The sequence below is a fragment of the Haliotis asinina genome, chromosome 11 (genome assembly GCF_037392515.1).
Source record: "Haliotis asinina isolate JCU_RB_2024 chromosome 11, JCU_Hal_asi_v2, whole genome shotgun sequence".
NCBI classification, from domain to species: domain Eukaryota; kingdom Metazoa; phylum Mollusca; class Gastropoda; order Lepetellida; family Haliotidae; genus Haliotis; species Haliotis asinina.
In genome coordinates this window covers 23,186,659-23,209,290 of record NC_090290.1, presented here as the reverse complement: position 1 = coordinate 23,209,290, position 22,632 = coordinate 23,186,659, and the positions used below count along the sequence as shown (strand labels likewise).

The 22,632-nt window shown below is 44.9% G+C and overlaps 1 protein-coding gene and 1 pseudogene across 1 annotated transcript in view; both read right to left on the bottom strand.

The window, feature by feature from the left end:
* Positions 1-304: 304 nt before the first annotated feature.
* On the bottom strand, positions 305-19,244 carry LOC137255342 (L-amino-acid oxidase BmooLAAO-I-like; annotated as a pseudogene).
* LOC137256533 (RISC-loading complex subunit tarbp2-like) overlaps positions 15,061-22,632 on the bottom strand; it is a 582,560-nt gene continuing 574,988 nt past the window's right edge. Inside the window, exon 9 of the mRNA XM_067794389.1 lies at positions 15,061-15,073. The gene's annotated coding sequence lies outside the window, so the exon portion shown is untranslated. The remainder of the gene's footprint in view (positions 15,074-22,632) is intronic.

Sequence of the window (22,632 nt, the reverse complement as noted above, 5' to 3'; positions counted from 1 at the left end):
TATAGCTAATAATGTAAGGAATACTGTCTACTACTGGATTCTAATCTGTAGAGAATATAGCTAATAATGTAAGGAATATTGTCCACTACTGGATTGTAATCTGTAGAGAATATAGCTAATAATGTAAGGAATACTGTCTGCTACATGTTTCTCAGTTGTAGAAAGTGTAGCTATTAATGTAAGGAAAACTGTAAGCAAGCACTGTGCATGTCTAACACTGGTTACCCAGCTGTTGACTTTGTAGGCACGTGATGTAAGCAGCATTGCCCAGTGCTGCTTTCCAACCTGTAGAGAATGTACAGCTCTACAGAAGGCGTTTCTTCGTTTCAGGCGAGTACTGCTTATCGTTATAACTGTAGAACTCATAGGCTGCCCTCAAGCCTGATTCCAGTGCTCCTTGAATCCAGCCATTCGACCACGACAGTGCTTCGCCGGCTAGGTAAATAGGATGGTCTGATGTGAAAAGCTTCTTGAGGCTGTTGTTATATTGGTCTGGTCTTAGACTCACAAAGGCACCTTGAGCTGTGGGGTCGCTGAACCAGGCTTGTACGGCTCCAACTTCGAACTTATCAACAATCTCGGGATGAATTGTTGCTACTTGTTTCACAGCGTTTTCTATTGCCTCTTCTGGTTTTTGGGCGCCGACAATTTCTGCATCTTGTCCCCATGTGTAGACAACGAGGATACCTCGTTCATCTTCCGGTATTCTCGACTGTTCATAGTCTGGGTAGTGTATCTGACCTGCAAGAGATCAATCATTTGCATGTGAACCGTGAAGACAGACAGACAGGCAGACAGGCAGGCAGACAGACAGACAGACGGTTTCTGTCTCCATGGTGAACTGGTGTCTCTGGTGTTTGAGGAGCTCCGAGGGGCAAATGGTAGTGAACCGACTGTTTCTCCATGCCTCCACACAGAGACTAATACATCCATTACACCTCTTGCCATCAATCCTAGATTAAAAGAAGCCAACCTCTAACAACTCAGAGCCATGCTCCACGTGTGGCGACCAATACTTTGGCCCATAGACCCGTCAACATACATCAGACATCTGTCAAAAAACTTGATCAGACATCTGACATTTCCGCTTGGACCATATCATCGTGTGGAACGTCATGTCACCCCCACCACCAACTGGCGTCAAAGGAAGGTACATCACGCCAGAGACATCAGATTCCAAACAAATACCAACTGCGAAAAGGGTTCATAGCTGCTCTGCCCTTGAGACCAATCGAGCTGGCTCACATGTCACCCTTATAATCCAGTCAGTTCTAATACGCTTCCACCTCTCATTCTAGCCCTTCAAATGGTTCATAACCATCGGTGTTTGATTACTATCAGTACTATTTCCGCCAGGTTTTACACCTGGTTTCTATTTTTTCCCATTGCCATTAACGATCATCTTCCAGTGCCTACCATGTGTCAACGAAGTCAGCGAGCCTGACCACTGGATCCCTGTTTACAAGCATGGGCAGACCCCAGTCTCTACGGGTTAATGAAGGAGTGCAAATATGTTCTCAAACATCGCCAAACAAAGTCTTCATTAAAGCCTAGCACCTGTTACATAGCTTACCAATGGGGAGGTTTGTCCTGGAGAAGCCTCCCTGTAGGTTGTCTGGATTCTGCCAAAACCTTGTCCGGCACTGTAGTAGGATCTTTGTAGATGCTTCGTAGTAGATACCCTCTACTGCCTGTTGTTTTGATCGTGTCAGGGGCACCTTCATCTGTCGGAGAACCGTCAGGGGGACGGTTATGATCACAGCATCCCCGGAGACCTCTACCGGCGCTTTGCTCGTCTCATTCCGACCAGTAACCCTCACGGTTTTCTCACTGTTATCCTGTAAAACCTACAGACAGGGAAATACACTATATTTTAATACCTACATCGTCATTTATGAGTTCCTACATTATCCCGGAACTTTTAAGCCAATTGTTCATCACGAAAGACTTATATTTAATTTATATGATATTACGGAAAAGGCAATTTGTTCAAAAGGGTATGTTTCTTAAAGGCAGAATGATAGGCAAACAAGGAAATTCCCTCACAAGGAGGCAAACACTAAAGTGAAAAAATCTGTTCAGGAAAATAAAGAAATAATTAAGCGAACACATTTTGTGCTCAGCATTGTTCTTTCGACCCCATTGGTGTTCCAAAGATAAGTGTCCTATGAGTTCCTTTTTATTTAAGGAAGTTTCTCCAGGATCGATTTTGGCATTATTGTACTTTTGTTGTCATAAAGTCATTTTCACACAAGTCAGCCTCTAGACCCATTATGATAATACAGAGCATTAAATCTGTAATATTCGTGATTTTGTTAATGAAGCAACAGGATATGTACTGACCTCTTCAGTGGCTTCCACCTTTATCCCATACCGGATGTCTTTACTCAGATACACATCCGGGTTCCATCCTTTTGCATTCTTTCGAGTGAACGCCTTTGCAGGTCAATGTAGTGTTTGGTCAGGTAGTGACTCTCCGGAAGCCGCATTGCGCCGCCTGAAACAATGGTATTACATAGTAAAGCACATACTGAAATCAATGACATTATGTAAAACTGCTTTTCTTAAAACTAATGATGTTAAAAAGTTTTAAAATGAATACAAAATACTTGCCCCTTTCATCAATGACATACAGTATGGACTTCTTTAGATCAGTGAGATTATATGGCGCTCCCCTGTGAATTGATGGTTTTTTTAATTACTGCCCTTGCTCAGATCAATGACATATGTGACACAGTTGACCTCTAAACCAGTGATATTACATGTAGTGTAACATCTCTTGAAATCAATGGATTTGTATGGCGTCAATGGTATAATGTTATAATACATCCAAAATCACATGATGTTATGGGGCATCGAATTCCTTTTAACTGATTTTTCACAGTAAAGCAATCCTTAAAATCAGTGATACTATATGGCACAATGTTATTCAGGCGTCTCGAGCAGGTCATTCGTCTGAGGCGTCACAATGGCATTCCTAAGGAATTCCAGACGCCTACAAGCGTAGGTTCCAGTCTCACATATTTTTTACTGACTTTTGGTTTTAGGTTGGCCAGATTACCCTTATGTTCTTAATTCTCACGTATTGTCAGAACCTACATTCTTCGAGAGCCCATTGGCAGCATTATTACATTTTTTCAATCGAAATTTCTCAAAACTGAGTCAAAGTTTAACTGCTTATATATAATCAACTTGCAATGACGTGGAAATAATAGCAAGTAGGTATTTTTTATTAGTGAAAACATAAGACATCTCATAAATTTCAATTTGAACAAAAATCTAATATGATTCCAAAGTAGCAACAATATTCTTCTGTAAACTTCTGCAAAGGACCTCCGAGCCAGTACCCGTATCTGGGAGCCCACACTACTGGCGGCTAAAGCAGAGGAAGTATTTCATATCTTTCAGTTTCTAAAGTATATTAGATATGTGCAGTGCCATATACCTTCTGCGTGCATGCCATCTGCAAATTTATCTTTGATGGTCTTCGTTCGTCCACCAACTCTGTGCTGTATCTCCAGGATAGTTACCTGCAAATCGAAATCAGTAGTATAGGGAATGACAGTCCGAAAACACTTTTCAAAAACCCCTCTAAAAAGCCTCATTTAGTAAATGAGGCTTTGGTGGGACCCTTAGCTCTTGCTATTATTGCCCCTACTACAAAGCCACACCATCACGTTTACCGTGACTTGGCAGGCGGTAACACTGTGCCGTACGGTACGATCAATAATTCTTCTCTTACAAATCCCCTACCCGGCCCACCCCTCAAGTAGTACAAGTTAGGTTCGTCGGCTTTCATATCCACTTTATCTATGTTGTAAGTTTTGACCGACCATATAGGATCGGTGGCTCGCTTACGGCTATCGCCCTCGTGTTCCCCCGGCTGGTATAGATACCTAACTAAGGCCCTATCTGGTATCTGTTTCTCCTTTCCACGCAATGGAGCAGACGACTCTGCTAACACTGATTTTAGTTTGATAGCGTCTGCCGGTTTCTTACCGGTGAGACGGGTTACTTCATGGTTGATTGCCGACACCACCTCGGGTAACCTCGCTACCCATTCAGTCGATCGTTTTCCAGTGGTTGTCATTTCCCTAGCATATTGATGGCCGAACAAGCGCTCAGCCAAAGTCCTATTAAATCTCTCAACTATAGCTTGGCTGCGATGGGCTCCGGCCGTGCCACGTCTGACCTTTGTATCGTGTTTGGCTAGCAGTTGTGAAACGGCACCCATGAACTCCCGTCCTGGATCAACTTGCAGCTCTGTTGGCCAAGTCAGCGGACTGCGTTTGTATATACGTTCGAATCCTTTGGCTACTTTGGACGAATCTTTCGTGGTCAAGGGTTCGGCTTCCTTGTAACGACTGGCTACGTCCACTACGGTTAAGGCATACTTGTACCTCTTATCGTGGGGTAGGAACAGTAGGTCTGCCTGGTGAATGCTATTAGGTATGTTAATTCCGAAACTCCTTCTAGGTACGTAGCGTGGCGCCGGCAAATAGATCTGCCACAGGGCTTGTTTTTCAAGCCACGCTTTGGCTTTCTCTGGTGATACTCGCGCCATTTTAGCTAGCTTATCTACTGCGCTAGCTCCTTTCCAATATCCACGCGGGCTGTAATAAATAGCCTCAAATTTTTTCATGTCCATACGCGTATGTGTTTATACCATCAATAGCTATCCAACGTTTCGTGTCCATAGGCGATAGGGATGTCTTGTTTATAGTCAGTCCGTATATCTTATGTCCATCACTTCTAAGCGTGTTCATCTTATGCCTAAAGGTACGGGTCTTGAACAGAGCCTCCTTGAATCTGGCGTGTTTGATGTGTTGTTTCACCACATACTTCTTAACCCCTTTAGCTTTTCGGATCTCACTATTGTCGGCTTTCAATATGGAGTACATCTTAGGCCTCAAACCTATGTACTCAGCTATTGGCGTGCCAGCACACTCGTCCTTCATCTTACCTAGGACCTTTTTATTTACCGTGCTGTGTATAGTATGGGTCTTAGGATAGTCGCTGGTGTCGTATAAATCGAGGTGTTTCCCCATGTCCTCGTACACGTCCTCGGTTCGAATCTCCATCAGCAGGGAATCAGTGTCAGTGTACAACACTTCGCACCTGTCGCCGTACTGTTTCTTGAGCTCGTTGTAGTAAAAGTCGTACATCAGGTGTTTGGATAAATCGAGGATACTCATCCCAACGTAAACAGGTCGGTTGAATTTTATGTGACTTTTCTTCATGTGTATGGCAACTAGGTCGTCTGTGAATATTTTATTACGGTTGAATGCCGGACTGGCTATCAATTTCCTGAGCTTGTCTTCCTCACTAGATCTAACCAGTTTCACGGTTACGCGTTTCCTCAGGTTTTCCATAGTCTTACCAAACACCGAGTTGTTCATGAGCTTGTAGAGATTTTTCTCAAAATCACTGGTGGCTTTTTTTCGTAGGTCTGTGTTCATTCTGATGTAGGGCTCCATCCATGGGCTCTGGTCGAACATGAGCACCCTGTGTATTTTGGTCAGCCTCATACCCAATGACAGGTACAGCTGTAGGTTGCGATAGTGAACTATGTACTTGGTCTTATTCATTAAGTTAGGCACGAGTTTCTCAACGTCCGCCACACGACCACCTGACAAGTTATGTTGGTACTCAGACATCCAGTCTGTGTTAACCTTCATACGTTCGGGTGCAAGGGGATAGCTGTTGTGCGATGCGTGTAATGCCTTGGGATACTCTAAGTCAACTTCGAGGATATACCCTTTGTTCGAATCTGGTGCAATGCTCATAACATCAACGTGGGGTACCCATTCGAATCCCCCTGTAGGTAGATACTGGCTCATGGCCCAGCCGTACAGGTTATTTGCGTCGAGGTAGAGAATGTGATTGGTTGGTTTGTTAGGATCGTAACCTTTCACGTATTGATTATTTGCTTTAGCGTATCGTTTGGATGCCATGGAAATACCACCTCGCAAGCCTTTCTCAATGAATAGGTGCATGTCGTAATCTGTGAGCAATTCCAAATTAACTCCGGTCTTTTTAAGCAAGGCGTCCCACGACAGACCTGGGCTGGTGTAATACCATGCGGGGTCGAGTTTATACTGCTTTAAACAGGTCCGCCTGAACGTTTCAAACACGTCGGCTAACAGCAGTACATCTGTCCTCAAGTACAGGTCGTGATAATCGCCAAGGTTCTTACAACCCAGTTTATTCCATACGTTAATCGCGTGCGAGTAATCGTCTCGTGAGACGGACGCCTCATTCAGCTTGCTATAAAAGCAGTCGATAGGAGGTAGTCTGGTCTCTGTGAACTTAGCCCAACTATCCATGTACTCATATGGGTATACGCCCTTCCTCATGAGCAGGTGTCTAGTCTCGGCGTCTGTGTATCGATCTGTGATAGGGAAGGTATTGTTGGCCTTGACCAGACTGTCGAGTGACGACAGGAGGAATTGAAACGAGTCAATGAACCTAAGTCCGTTTAAGCTGAAGGAGATGTATCTCTCCATGTTGTTTGGGATGCACGATATATTACCATCGATTTTCGCGATGGCCTGCATGATCAAGTGAGAGTCGTATCCTCTCAAGTTGTGAAAGACAACGGGAATGTTTATTGTCTTAGGATTGATTTTAAGCTTGAGGTTGCACGCGTTGTGAGCGGCGCCTCTATACTTACCAGTTATATGGCAGTGATCTCTCACCGAATCACCGTTAAGTGGCGAGTCGCACACATGACAGTTAGTGCTACTGGCGTGAGCTAGCTTGTCGGCTCTGGTCATACGCATTGGAGCGATTCTATACAATGCATTCCTAATAATTTTTTCTTCCTCCTGCAAGCACTTTAGAAACCTTTCAGCCGCGTCAGGACCCCTATACACTACCGGAGCTTTCGTTTCCCCGTCACAACGGACGACAATGTATCCAAACGAACAGGCTTTATGCTCTTGTGTTTTGTGTGTGAAGGCACCACTGGGAGCCTCGCCGGCGGCAGCCACTAAGGCTTCGAAGTCGGCGTATATTATATAAGGCACAGACATTTGGTTCTTGTGATTGTCGAATTTTAGGATATTTTCACCTTCCTTAGGCATGTCGACTCGTATGGCCGTCTGCCCAACACCTTGGCAATCCTCCAGGTGGGATTCTAATAAATCGGCCCGACTGAAACAGTGTAGGCATCGTACACAAAAGTGTTTTTCCCCATCGTGTTTCGACTGGTCGTGTAACAACCGGCTGAGATGTTTTATCCACGTGTAGTGATACTTTTCACCTTTTTGAATCATGAATAAATTAATAACTTGACAATCCTTCACCGGGCTGACCCTGTGTATTATTGTTGTATTACCTTCGTGACCAAAAACATTTATAGCCAGATTATTCTGTTTTTCTACTTTAGTAATCTGGGTTATTGGGGTTGGTTCATCTATACCATCCCAGTTGAGCCCATCGTCCTGTGGATAATTAGAAGGCCTGTTCGGATTAGTGGCAGCTGGAAATAAGGCTGACCTGATAGATAACCTCAAGCAATCGTTTCCTCTATTCTTAACGTTTACTATGGCTTGTTTGTTCTTATAGTAGGGAGGCAAGGCTAGGTATGACCCACCTCTGAACGGCATGTATTTAGCTATATCTAGATAGACATTATCGATTTTATCTACAGCCCACCCGGACCCCATGTGTGTGTAGCGTTCTAGGTATTCTCGTATCTGCTGAAAACTATTATCGATTGATGTGTCAATGGTCTCTGCATGTGTGACGACCTCTTGTTTACCTCGGAAGTAAGGTTGAACATACTCAGTGGTACTCCCAACCTGTTTATCGAGTGACATTTTCACTGTGATCTGAAACTTGATACTTCCTAGATTATTTAGTTCCTGGTTGACCTTATCAGCTATCAGAGGCTTAATATCTGTAATGTCTATGTTTCTATCAATGTGCATGCGCCAACCTCTCAAATAATTGCCTACGGCGTGCTCAGTGCGCACGAACTGTAGGTCAATAGCTCTATTCTGTCGTAATAATTCTACAAGCTGTGGTTTTCTCATACGAGAATACCCGCCTAAACCCAAATCGTGTGCCTCGGCTTTCAGTTGTTTTACAGTTGGACGTGCTACTGGGGTATGTGATAACAATGTGGTTAACCCGGCTTTCCCCAGTTTTGAATAACCCGTGTATCCAAGCTGTTTCGCTTGAGCTTTTAACTGTTTTACCGTAGGAGGGACTTCTAAACCTAGTAATCTCAACAATGCTGGCTTCCGCATTCTAGAATACCCGATAACACCTCTCTGTTTTGCGACCCTCTTGAGCTCGCGCACAGTAGTCATTGTGTTTACACCTAAGAGAACTAATGTCTAATTGGTTCACAGTAAGGGGAGGTAACTCCTCCACTCTTGATAAAAAATATTTTATTTCTTGTAATCACTTATTAACCAAACTCGGTTTGTTGGCCACAATTCTCGTAAGTCTTCCAACAGCTTGTGTGAATCTATGTAGGCATCGATCAGTGTTTGGTTATTTGATAACAATTCGATTAACCCGGCTCTCCCCAGGTTTGAATAACGCCGGCATCCAAGCTGTTTTGCTATAGCTTTTAATTGTTTTACCGTAAGATAGGCTTCCATATTCAAGACATGTTTACACCTAAGAGAACCAATCTCTAATTGGATTTTATCTTGAGCAGTCGCCTACGTTCTTTTATGTAGCCTTTTTTATTCTCGTATATGAGTTGATGTCTGACTACGTTCGCTCCGTGAGCTTTACATAAACAGTAGTGTCCTTTAACCCCGATTCCACACACAGAACACGTGTAGTTAGGACTTCCCATATGGAAACAACAGAACCCCTGATTCCTGCATTTCCTACCACAGGCCTCGGTCTTCCCCATAAGTATATATTCGCATCGGTATGGAGCGGGTCTCATGTTTACTTATATAGGTATTTTAGTTTAATTGCTTAGCAACCAACGCAGTAGCTGCTATACCCAACACTATGAAGCCCAGTTCACGATTCATTTGTCCCTTGGATGGTGTGTAGTACTGAGCGAGTGTGGGTTTATTGAGCGGTTCCAATTGTTTACCAGTTAGTAGATAGTATTCTTTCATTGCTTCATCAACATCGTTGAATGTTTTAATGGCATGGTTTTCACGCTTGAGTTGTTCGTTAATAAAATCAATCCTCTGGAGGCGTTTTTTAGCGTACTCGGCCTGTGCTCTTTGTAATTTCTCAGTAGCGAGATCGTGTCGCTTCCTTTCTTCCTGTATTTCAGCCGCGTGATCATCTCGTAGTTTCGAGAAGAGGAAATTACTCCCGGAAAATGCCAGGGCATTCACTAACGCCCCACCAACCATCATAGCTATCGTGGCCATCCCTATATTTATTTCATTATATTATCAGGTATTATTCCTTGTTTTACTAGGATGTCTTTTGTGGCCATCGCCATACCAAGGTTCATTATGAGCATACCCATATCCTGCAGGTTGAAATCTAGCTTGATAGTTGGTTGTTTAAGCACCATTTTAGTCAACCGAGCGTACCCTACGGCTAGACTGGCTACCACTGTGGCGTGGTATGCGTCGTTGACGAACGTTTTCCCCTCAGACATTATGTATATGATATAAAATATTTTAAATTATAACATGATATGCGGGTCTACCATGGGGGATACCCCCATACCCCCACTGTTGGGGGATACCCCCATACCCCCACTGTTGGGGGATACCCCCATACCCCCACTGTTCTCACTGTTGGGTTGTGGCTCACTGTGGGAGGTGTATAACCATGTTATAACCACGGCAGCAGTTACACCTACAGCCAACAACAGTCGGGTTGGATTGGTCACTTTATGTTGGTTACACCACCGTTTTTTACCGGCAGCTACTCTCTTAGGATTCTTCTGTCTGGTTACTGTTGGAGGTACCTCCACTGAAGGGGTCACTGTTGGGGGTGGGGTCTCCTCCATCACTGTTGGGGGTACCTCCACTGGGGTTTCCTGTGCAGCATCCATCTATACTATTATTATTATTCTTTCTCTCAAATTGGCAATGTTTTGCCGTGATAATCGCCGCCGTCACTGGAGCCAACAACATACCATATTTGTGGTACAACCCGCAGCTGATAGAGCTCACGGCGTGTTCGATAAAAGGGTCTTTCTCGAGGTCCTCCCACAGGTAAAGTCGGCGCTCTGGTGGAATGGGAAGGAAATGTGACACAATACCGGTGTATATCTGGGTCATAGCCGATCCTATTGTCTTTGTCATTTCTGCTCCGAGTCGGGACTCGTATCTAGCGTACAGCTTATCGATTTCTTCGGCTGACATTTTGTTAATTTTATCCGGGGTGTAGTCTCCAAAGTAATGTTTGGCTTTGCCGCCAACAGCCAACGCCACCAGTTTCTCTCGCTTGGGGGAATCCCCCACACCCCCACTGGGGGAACCCTCCACAGACAATTGTTCGAGCAATTCCTCACACTCCATCTTATAATATAACAAGTAAGATTTAGTTTTAACTATATAATACCCGATACAGGCAAAACACAGAGAAATGAAAGTTAAGTTGCACACGACAAATACTTCAAATATCATAGCTATATGCTTAGCTTTGCTTAGCTTTGCTTAGCTTTGCTTAGCTTTAGCTTAGCTTTGCTTAGCTTTGCTTAGCATACTATATAAGCCACGGGTTGGTCGGTCTTTAGCACGAGCTTAGCGTGTTTAGTTTCAGCGAGCTGTTTCTTCACCCGTTCCCGTTCTAATTTACTCATCACATCGTTCTCTCTCAAACACTCCTCAAACGAATCCCTGTCCTTGCAGTGAAATAAGGCCACCCATCGCGTCTGCTCCCTGAGGTCTTTCAACACCGAGTTGAACTTCTGCGTTAGCACCCAGACGCTGTGATTTGCATGACGGCCGGAGAAGGCCAGGTACGATAGCATGTCTCTCTTTTTTGTTATCTCGCGATTAGCGCTGCAGTCGTCCAGTATAAACAGCGTCGGTTCCCCTTTAAATTTCTCGTGAAGAGCTTTCAACCAGTCCTGCAGACGTGTTCCAGGGTCGATTTTGTGTACGTCCGGGTCCGTCATCACCCAAGGTCGCGCGTATGTTTTATTCATGCTCAGAGTAGGGCACATGATAACGATGTTATCGAACACATCCTTGTAGTAACCCTCCAACATATCCAATACGAAAACGGTCTTCCCACAGCCAGTCTGCCCGCATATGATAGCGCAGTGTGGGTCAGTGGGTAGTGGTGGGTACCCTCGGGGGGTGTGGGGGGGTGTCCCCCCCTCAATAGATGGCTTGCACAAATCTCCCATTGTCTATATTAAGTTGCGCGTCCATAATAACGTACAGATATAATTTCAACTTACCAGCGGTTTGAGCCTTCTTATTAATCTGGATGGTTATCCCTTCGCTGCCGTTATCTATACGACGCCCGCTACCGTGCAGTTTATCATCATCCGTGGATCGCATGTCCAACCATAGGGCGTACTTGGTGGTCAGGTATTCACCGATCTGCACAGAGCCTAGGTCCAGGTCCTTTGTTATGTAGTCCCCCACTGGTAGCTTTTTTATCTCATCCCACTGCTGGTGTGGTCTCATACCATGACTGAACAGCTGGTTGGGCACGCCCTCGATGGTCACTTCCACCTTTTCAATCTCGGGGTTGAAAAACTTCTCGCTGTCCCTCCGGAATGGATCGTAATCCTCCACGGGGACGACCAGGATACCTTTCATCGATCGCGCCGGCACGTTCAGGTTGATATTCCACACAGTGTCGCTCTTATCTCGCACGACTGATCTATGCCTCAGTACGCGATCGTACAGTATAGCCATCTTCCCAGAGTACTGGCTTCGAACCTGCCTGGCCAGCTCCGGGCTAGTGACCATGTCGAACTCCAGAGAGATGTTGTCTATGGCATAACTGGCCTCATCACCGTTCGGCGTACGCACTACTTTACTATAGTCGTTAAACGTGAGCTCGTATTCGAGCCTATCACCCAGTGCGGCCTGGTAAAACGGCGCGTGTCCCGTGAGCAACTCGAAGTCGAGCGGCACGCAGAATCGATTCCCGTATGCTAGAGCGATAGCCTTTTCACCGTCCGATAGCTTGTCTTGCTGGTCTGTCGTGAAGACGTATCCTATGCGCGCCCGGGTTGATTTGCTGATACCCTGGTACACATCATTGACTCGTTCTCTCTCGCTTTTCCAGAGATCCTTGTAGCAGTGAAACACGTCGCTGTCGTCGATGCTCAGTACCTCGTTACCGCTGATCTTGACGGTCGTTTTCTTGATGATAGCTCGACCCACGTTCCGCACTAGCTCGCGTTTGTCGTTGTCGGAGGTCAACGTGATATTAAACGCCAGTCGAACAGTGCCTGGTACAATGAGGTCATTCTCACCAAGGTTTGGAAATCTAACCAGCAGAGTTTGATTCTGGTCTATCTTGCTGGGATTGTTGGTGATGGTCACCGACTGTCGCACGGCTCTGGCACCTAGTGGCTCTCTCAATTTTCTGAAAGGATCTAATTTTCTACCGTACATTGTTATATATAAATAAAATATATTTAAATACTAATGGATGAAGACATACCTATGGATGATATGCGGGGCGATAGTGCCCAGGCATCTGATGAGCAGGAGACCTCATTTACTAGTTCACCATTGAGCCAAGAACTCTTGGAAACAACGGTAAATGATTATTACAAAAGTTTAAAAAGCGATAAAAACTACGTTGAACCCCAGGGTATATACCATAAGAATTTTTTTGTTGATACAAAGGGTGTTCTACGTCTTAAGTCTGCCCCAGGGGTTGACCTCTTTAACAAGATCAATAAAAAACCACTGGCCTTGTCAACTCTAGCCAGCCGCAATGGTGGTGCTGAATTTATCCGTGAACATCTAAACATGCCTGATTACGGTGGTGCAATACCTAAGACCGTTAAAGAAGATCTGCAAGCTACCAGATCCCACCTCACCACTATAGATGAAATGACGCCAGAGCGTGCTACAGAAGCCTCGGACAGCATAGAAAAACTGTTGAGCACCTACTGGGACAAACCGTTACCGGGGTTTGATTTTCCGGTAAGGGAACTGCGTGGCTTAGACGAAGCCGTGAAACGCGTGCGTGGAGAACTCGTGAACAACATGGGGAAACTGAATGAAATCGACGAGCACATCGCTAGGGAAAAAACCAAACTCACCGAAACTGACGACGATGATATGAAGAATCGTATCAATGAACGACTACGCGATTTAGAAGACGAGAGACGTACACGATTGGAAGCCGCTTCCTCGAATCGTGAACATCTTCGATCCCAGATCAGTCGCATTCGGGAAACAATCGATAGAATACTGAACGAAGATACAACTTTAGCCAACAAAATTCGGATATTATTCCGGGAGCAAGGGATCACCATCGCCAGCATTCTGACTGCATTGGGTTTCATCATATCAACCTTGGTGGTGTCACTGGTGGGGGGTGCCCCCACACCCCCAAGTGCCGGCGGGGGAGTTACCCCAGGCGGTGGTGGTGGTGTTAAAGACTGGATTAAAAAACTCGGGGAAGGTCTAGCTAAACTGGCTGGTAAAGCCGCCGAAGCCCTTCCCGGCATCCTGGGTAGCATCGTCTCGTGGTTGTTGAGCGCTCTGTCTAAAACTGCCATGTGGCTCAGTCAAAACCTGTGGGCAGCCATCGTCGCCGTGGCGGGTCTGGTGTACGTAGCGGCTAAGAAATCTTTAACCAAATAAGTCCCAAAGTTACCCCACCAACCACTAAGGCTGTTTTATTATCAATATGCTGTTGATAGGTGGTGGAAACCCCCACACCCCCAGGGGGTACCTCCACATGAACTTTAGGCCCCGGGGGCGGCGCAACTATACCCTTTTCACGTGGTGGGATGTGTGGGATATGTGGGGTGTTAATATCGGGGTTGATACCCAACTTTTGGTCCGCCGTGGCTATGACTATTTTGTTGTTATAACCCACCACTTTTTTTATTCTCAGTTGCATATCACTCGGAGCCATGTACAACCCCACGCCGAACACGTAGTTGACTTTCGATCTGGCGTATTCTAACACGTTTTGGTAACGGTTGATGGCCCGCGGGAGATCAACTGGAGAATTGATAGCATCCTCAACGTTGGAAACGAATTGTGTCTGAGCGTCGAAAGCAGTTCCCTTACCGATAATGTTGGAACGCGTCATCGACTGAGCACCCAACAGCGCCCACACGTACGTTCGAATCGAGTCGTTCAACCTGACTACCCCGGCACGAGTGAATCCCTTCGACGTGTCCAGCATGAACATTTTCCACCCGTCTGCGTTTGACTGGTCCTGCTCCACTTTCTGGATTGTGAAAGCAACACCACCTTTAAAGTCCATACGATCATCCCTCCATTCATTACTCGACAAAGCAAAGTCATGCCTAAGTATACCTCGTTTCAGTAAATCATCACTGGCATCTTTCACTGGTTGTGGTCCATATTTGGTAGGTTTAGGAACAATATCATCTAATGCATGGAAAAAATTCTCAGTACTAAACATTTTTCGTTTCATAAAGTTTGCTATTAAATCTTTCTTAAATGCTTTTACTGAGAGCCCATCGCTGTAAGGAATACCCAACCCGTGGTTCAGCCCCGGCAAACGCCAATCCGTCTTAGGGTTTATTTCGAATTCATTGCAAATACGTTCGTAGACCAGTCTATCGTACGGGTTGTTTGTTGCGTCCCACGCTTTGTCCTGTGGGAGGGGGGCGCTGATCTCTTTAAGGATACGTCTGACCTGGTAGTACACGTGGAACTTGAACACAGACTGACTCAGCGGTCCACGCCGAGTGTCGGTCAATGTCACACCACATCCCGTTGTAGCGCACCACACGGCAAAGTTTAATTGATTCTGCCAGAACTGCATAGGGTTGTTGAACCAAGCGTGGACTGCCTTGATGTTAGTCACCGAAAGTTTATACTTATCGAACACATCTAAAAGCTGGGCATTGAAATACAACTCAGGAGCAACCACGATCTTCATGGGGGAGAAATCTACGTCCAGTTTAGGATACAACACACCAGGGGAATACATTTTAAAACTATTATATAAATAAATATATATGTAATATGTACATAACACTTCCAGGAATAACGAGCGGTGAGGCCGTTCAGCTGACGCACGCGATCGATAACACGTCAGGTCAACTCGAAGTCGCACTCTGCGATATCACCTACCTACCGCAATGGACTAACATCAACATCAGCAACAATAAGCTGTTCGTCAGTGGAACTCGCAGTCAAATAACTGACGGCTACTACAGCGTGTGCTCTCTAAACGACGAGGTCTTCAAACCCCTGGGAGCCGAACTCAAGATGAACGACTCAAACGGCACAGTGGTGTTAATCAACAACGGAAGAACCTCCTTGAGGCTCGGCCGACCATTAGCGAGGATACTCGGTATGTCTCCTGACGAGATAAAACCAACAACAACCGTCACAGGCACGAAGTTACCCGAACTAGTACCGTACCGAGAGCTATACATTCATCTCGGTCAGGTGAGCACAACGTATAACATTCAAGGAGGCCACCCTTCCACTATACTGAGAGCAGTGCCGGTGAAAACTGAGAAATTCAACGACGGTAGAACCGAGTCATTTTCACCACGGCAGTATAAGAGATTAACCCAGGGCAACATACCTGAGCTGACAATATCGGTGTTAGATATAAATCATAATCCTGTAAATATAGGATACCTCAGCTTAACACTTCATGTAACATGACCAGCGCACAAGGGCCCGGAGTGAAAAAATGCGTCAATATCGGGATCTCCGACCTCGGAGACACGCGTGGTTTCGACGCTCCCGGAGTAGATGGTAAAACGTACGCCTTGCAACTGAAAAACAACATTTACAAACGCGTTGAAGTCTCCTCCGGTGGAGCCCTAAGTGATATGATAGATACCACAGGGGCAACAGCCAACACTAAGTACGCCCTCGTCAACACCGGTGATGACAACTGGAGAATATACCCATCATTCGGAGGTAAACTGTTCGACTTAGACGATGTTGAGAGCACTACCATCGTCAAAAACAAACCATATATGCTCGTCTTCACCGAAGATGACAAGTGGGTGTTGTTACCCGATAACAAATGGTTTCTCAATATTAGACTCGTCTCCCCTTACGTGTTCACGGATAACAAAGACAACCACCTAAACAAAGTCGTGAACAATGGAACCCTGCTCGTGGCTTACGTCCCAACTCAGAGACGTAGTATAGTCGTCAGCCCAGTCAACACTATAGCAGCCCACATGCTATCGAGTAAACCGGCCATGCAAAACGTGAAATTACAGTTGGTGTCTGAATTCGAAGGCGTGGTTAAGATACTAGAGAGTCTACCGGCAAACTCAACACTATTCATCAAAGTCTACCTAGGGGAACCATCGGGGAATGATGTCGAGATCGTGAAGGGGATCAAACTCGGGTGGGTGAAACGACACCAGTTTCAAGTTTGCAACGTTTACGTGCGGGTGGGTGTCGACTCCAAGACCAGTCTGCAGGGGGTCAACGTGATTGTGGAAAACAAGATATCATTAATCAATATATTCCTACCTGACAACATACACTTCATGGGTATTAAGTTAACCCCTGAATTATTATCAGAAAACCAGTTGGAAATTATATCATAATAATATAATAATGACCAGTCATCATCCCAACACTACGCTTAACGACCTGGGAGATACAGAGGGATTCGATCAGCCTGGTGAGGAAGATGAATTCTACATCCTACACTTCAAAAACAACGTGTACAGACGGGTGCCGTTACCAGATTTAAAAGAGCCCAAATGGCTGATCAACTTAACACCCACCTCACCTTATATCACACTAAAAGAAGATGATCTTATCACTAAGATTAAGAACAACGGTATCTGGGCAGGGGATTTCATTCCAGAGAGGGAATTAATACACAGACAATCTGCTGGTTACAATAAAAAAGGGTTATTTGCTTATCCAAACAATAAATTAATATTTAGCAGTAATATTGATAGAATATCCTCCCCTTTCACCCTCATCATAGAAGTCTTCTTTACGGATTTATTCGATGGAGACCCCCCAATAGTACACCAAATTTTACCCGGGGTGTCAATACGCTGGTCTTACACATACCAATATTGTCGTATTGTTATACAACGGGATACCCCCACTGGTTATATAAAACGTTTAATAAGCTCCCCTGGGGTTTCTATTACAACAGGAAATTCTATTAGCCTCTCACCTATTGCCCTGACTAGTAGTCTAGAACTTGTAGACTTCAAATACATTGATAGAATATTAACTGAACCCCAATTAAAATATCTTTCAAAATATACATTATAGGATGGGCCTGTACCCAGTTGTAGAGGAAGTAGCGAAGACATTGGAAACCGTAGATGGGTTCCGCTTGAGGCAGTTATGTGATATGAAACGCCAACTAGAACAAGACCGTGACACGCGGAAAGCACTATGTAAAAAATATAATAGAGCTTTCAATATCGTGGATGGGGCTGACACTACCCTTATGGCAACCAGCATGGGACTAGGGGCGGCAGGCGTTGGGTTGTTAACCACCATCGTGGCTGCACCTATAGTGCTAGGTATTGAAATAACGGCTGGGGTGACAGGGTTGGTAGGGTTGGCGCTTAAGTTAGTATCACGCAGACTTAATCGTAAGGCATTGAAACACGACGAGATCAGGGTTCTGGCCGAAGCAAAGCTGAATACAGTGAGTGAGCGAATTTCCACGGCACTATCTGACAGTAAGATCTCAGAAGAGGAGTTTTGTTCAATCTTATCTGAATTCAAAAAATATAACGAAATGAAACAAGATATTCGATCCAAGTCTCGTAAGTCTGCTATCAGCGAGGATGAGAAAAAAAAGTACATAGCACAGGGAATACAAAAAGCCCAACAAGCCTTTATTATGAATACCAAAGAGATCGTAGGCGGTTCACATTAAACTGTTTCATTGATATAAACATAATATAGCCGTAAGCGAGCCACCGATCCTATATGGTCAGTCAAAACTTACAACATAGATAAAGTGGATATGTACTACTTGAGGGATGGGCCGGGTAGGGGGTTTGTAAGAGAAGAATTATTGATCGTACCGTACGGCACAGTGTTACCGCCTGCCAAGTCACGGTAAACGTGATGGCGTGGCTTTGTAGTAGGGGCAATAATAGCAAGAGCTAAGGGTCCCACCAAAGCCTCATTTAGTAAATGAGGCTTTTTAGAGGGGTTTTTGAAAAGTGTTTTCGGACTGTCATTCCCTATACTACTAAATCACTAGGTATCGTTTCTTAAGTCCGTTAGTTTTGAACTGAGGTCAGTAAATATTGCTATTGTTGGTCAGACATTACGAAATAAGGATTTACGTTAATTAGATAAGAAGTCATGTAATATATCTATGAATCGAATCATAAATATCCACAAATACTTGTATCATGTTTCTTGGCACTGGGGATGGTGTGGCCGGTGGTGCGTCCGCTCGCCAAGCTGAAGACCTGGGTTCGATTCTTTACACGGATACAGTATGTACAAGGAAGCTCGTTTCTGATGTCAACACCCGAGACATTGCTGGAGTGTAGCTAAACGTGGCGTAGAGCTATATTCACTCACTCTTGGCACTGCGCCATTTTATATAATGGCACGATATCAGAATATCTATAGAAATAGGAATAAATTCTATCGCTATGTTTAACTACAGAAATACGTATTAACGGTCCCCCATGGGTTGCTTCCGGGTTTCCTCCCACATCGGGTTGACACTGCTATCGCTGAGCCATTGCTGACAGTGGCGAACACCCGGTCCTCTTAGTCGCACTAGTATTGCAATAGTCGCAATAGTATATTGCTATCGCAATTGTATGTTGCAATAGACTGGCTATTTCAATAGTTGTTTCCACCTCAGCAGTCACCCCTACTCACATCACGCCCAGCTTGGCTCAGCTCATACGCCGCCGACAGACCAGATTGTCCGGCTCCTACGATGATCACGTGTTTCCGGTGATGCGTGGTCTTTCTGAAATGTTCCGTGGCATGGAGCCCGCTTTGCTTGGCGTACACATAATCCAGTCCCCCTTTAATGAGCGCCTCGTAGAATGGCTTGGACGTGAAATCCTGCTGCTCTGGTGGGTAGTCTGCATTGTCGCACCCATCGGATTTTACGTCATCGAGAGCAAACAGAAATGGGCGACGTAGGTGATGAAGTACGGGGTCACTGTCCATGTTGGCTGTAAGGAGAACCGATTTTGACATGGCAACTATGAAATTTTGTACTCTGGTAATGAATTTCAACGGGAGTTGGGGTATGGTTTGGAAGGCTGGTTGATAAATAGGATGCATGACGGGGCGATGAGGTCTTGTGAGGGATTCTATGGAGCGGTGTGAAAAGATATAGGGCGAGATGTGTAAGTACGGTGCGAAGAAATGCGGTCTGAAGAGACGAGGAGACGGTGTAAGCGCGGTGTGGAGAGATTCTAGGCATTCTGTGAGGCGTGGGCAGCGGTGGTTTGTAAGGTGATGCGGGAGGGTGCGGTTTGAAGAGATGTGGGGCAGTGCATTGAGATACAGCGTGGGCACTGTGAGTGTTGAGGTGCAGTCCGAGGAGATGCAGATGGACGCATGTAGATGTGATGTGACGCGATTTGGAAGAGGAATGCCCTGCGGTTTGTGAGATGGACTTAAATGAGGGTTAGATAAAGGTAATGTTGAAATGTGGGTTCCATACTTAAGGCCCAGCATGTTTTAAGATGGCCTTCATTGCCGTATGTTGAAGGAACGCTGTGCATGATGGGCTTTAATGAGAGGTTAGATAAAGGATCGGCCGTCACGTTATGAGATGGGCCTAAATGAGCGTTACATAATACGTGGTATCTGAGGATTTTAAGACTGGAGTGAATCAGGACAAGGTAAAGGAACGGTCGGATTGATTCATAGATAAATGAGGATTAGATTCATTATGTGAGTAATAAACTCAACAGTTGTCTTTGAAAGTCTCGTTTTTTTCTTGCCTCCGCATTTTTTTCTCATTCCTCCGTTTTACCATACTGCTCCTGTTTTGCTTCGTTGTTAACTGAAAATGTTATCATTGTGTGTCAGAACGTATTGTCAATAGTTCTATTTCAATAAATTCCCACACCAAATCATGGTTAAATTCCTATGCAGTATCACGTCACTGGTGCCAGTTGATAAGCGAATGACGTCAGTAGACATTATACGAATCTTCTGAATGCTGGTACCCGAGAAGATCCGGGTTTAAAATGTTTTTGAATATCCATACTTGTCACAGAGGCGACGTATGTGATTGGAGTGTCAGACTCGTTGATGTGGTTGACACGTGTTGTCATATGCCTATGCTGTTAATCACTGGTTTGTCTGGTCCAGAGTCAATTAAGTACAGACCAGACAATCCAGTGAACACCAATATGGGCTAACCAAGTTAGCGAGCCAGACCACCCGTTCCCACCCGATCCTCTTACTACAAGCATGAACAGGCATGAAAATATAGTGTCAAACGCGATGGTGTCAATTGTAACCCGGATCTTCACAATGAAATCATGAAGACAATAACACAAAAGATGTACTTCAAAATTAACGTCAGCAAAATCTGTGCATGGACAAGTATCCTGTATAGAGATTTCCACTTCGTCCGCTGATTGGTTTGTTTTCATGTCACGTTGCGTGTGTCCTACTGTGCAAACTGTTCACGTGACTGGAGTGACCTGCGTGACATGCTGACTACTACCGCGAAAACTTGATTTGTTTGATAGAAGACACCACAGCAACTTTTATTATGTCTTGTGAATTTATATTCTGACCTGTCTTTGCAGCTCGGTATAGAGTATGAACTTAAGCAATAAAAGTAAAATTCTTTGTGAAACTTTCATAAATTTTGAAAGGAAATGAAACGACTTCATGGTATTTTGGGAACGCACAATGATGCATTGAAAATAGGGAAGCCTTCTTGAGAAACTTGTCACGTATTCATGTCACTACAGACATCTCAGCAGGGACGTCGAGCATGACAGTTTATTCTAAAAGCTATTCGTGGTGTTAAAATAGCAGTTAAATGAATGTTGTTTTCTCGTAACTACGTCATTGTATAACATACTCTTATGGCATACATGACTATTATACAAATGTACCTGGCTATGGAATTAATTCAATTTCTACCAAAATTTCCAAAACGCTTTTTCTTGAAATAAACCATCTTTTTTCGAAGACTAGGGTCTGCCTTCTACAACGGGTCACGTTGCAAGAACGCCTTTCACAAAACATCAAAAGCTGAGCTCGAACGTATGGTTATAGTTTGCAAATTAAATGTTGAAAAACTCGCGGAAACCTGGAATTTTAGAAGCCTCGGTCACAGGTTTCTGGTAAGAGAAAGTTATGAACATGGAATTGCTGCACCAATTGCTGAGTTATCTGGAATCCAAAACATTTAGGTAGTCCAGTTGATTGATTGGCATATCCAGGAGACGATTAATGGTGCGGCCCCAGTGGCGATCTCTGGAGCTCGACCGGCTCGACCTCGCAAACTACTCGATCTGTGTCGACCTGGTTGTATCTCGACCTTACAACGACCTCGTAACGACCTCAGTTCGATTTTAGTCCGACTTCAGTTCATCTATCTCGACTCAGGTCGTAAAGGTGGAGAAGACATTTACTCGACCTAAACTCGACCAGCTAGACCGGTACTCGACCACCTCGACCAGTACATCGACCTTGGTTTGACTTCAGGTCGAGTCCAGGACCAGTCCAAATCGTGTTGATCGACTCAAGGTCATGTCGAGGCCGAGTACAGATTGACCCTAAGACGAACACCGATCGACATCTAAGCAGCTCGACCTTCAACTGGACCTAATGTCGATCTAAATTCGACCTTTTCTCGACCTACTTCGACTTGTTCTCGACCTGGAGCCTCTTCTTAGCGCTACAATGGTTGTAACTCCCATTCTCCAATATAGGCTTAAGACAGTCGTAGCGCTAACATTGCTTTGTGCAAGTGGGCCCTGGTCTCGAACTCATCTCGGACCGAAGGTCAACAAGGAAATCGGCGAAGATTTTTGACATATCACAAATTTTGCTCAACCGTGGTAGACCTGAATCGACTTCGCTCGACCTGACTCCACCTAACTCATTCTGAAAATCGACCAACTCGACCTACTGGCTGCAAATGGTACAATGTCCCCAGGGAGTTGAGATTAATAATACCATATGCCGTTGAGGTTGGCATCAATAACAGAAACGGAAAACAATTCAGTGTCATCGGAGTGCTGCAGAAAGTCAAGTTGGAGGAATCCGATATCCTGATGAAAGCTCCACTCTGCCAATTCAGTGTCATCGGAGTGCTGCAGAAAGTCAAGCTGGATGAATCCGATATCCTGATGAAAGCTCCGCTCTGCCAATTCAGTGTCATCGGAGTGCTGCAGAAAGTCAAGCTGGATGAATCCGATATCCTGATGAAAGCTCCGCTCTGCCAATTCAGTGTCATCGGAGTGCTGCAGAAAGTCAAGCTGGAGGAATCCGATATCCTGATGAAAGCTCCACTATGGCCAACTCAGTGTTGTTTCAGCAAGCTACTGGAAATGTTAACAGACTGTCCTAGGTTGCT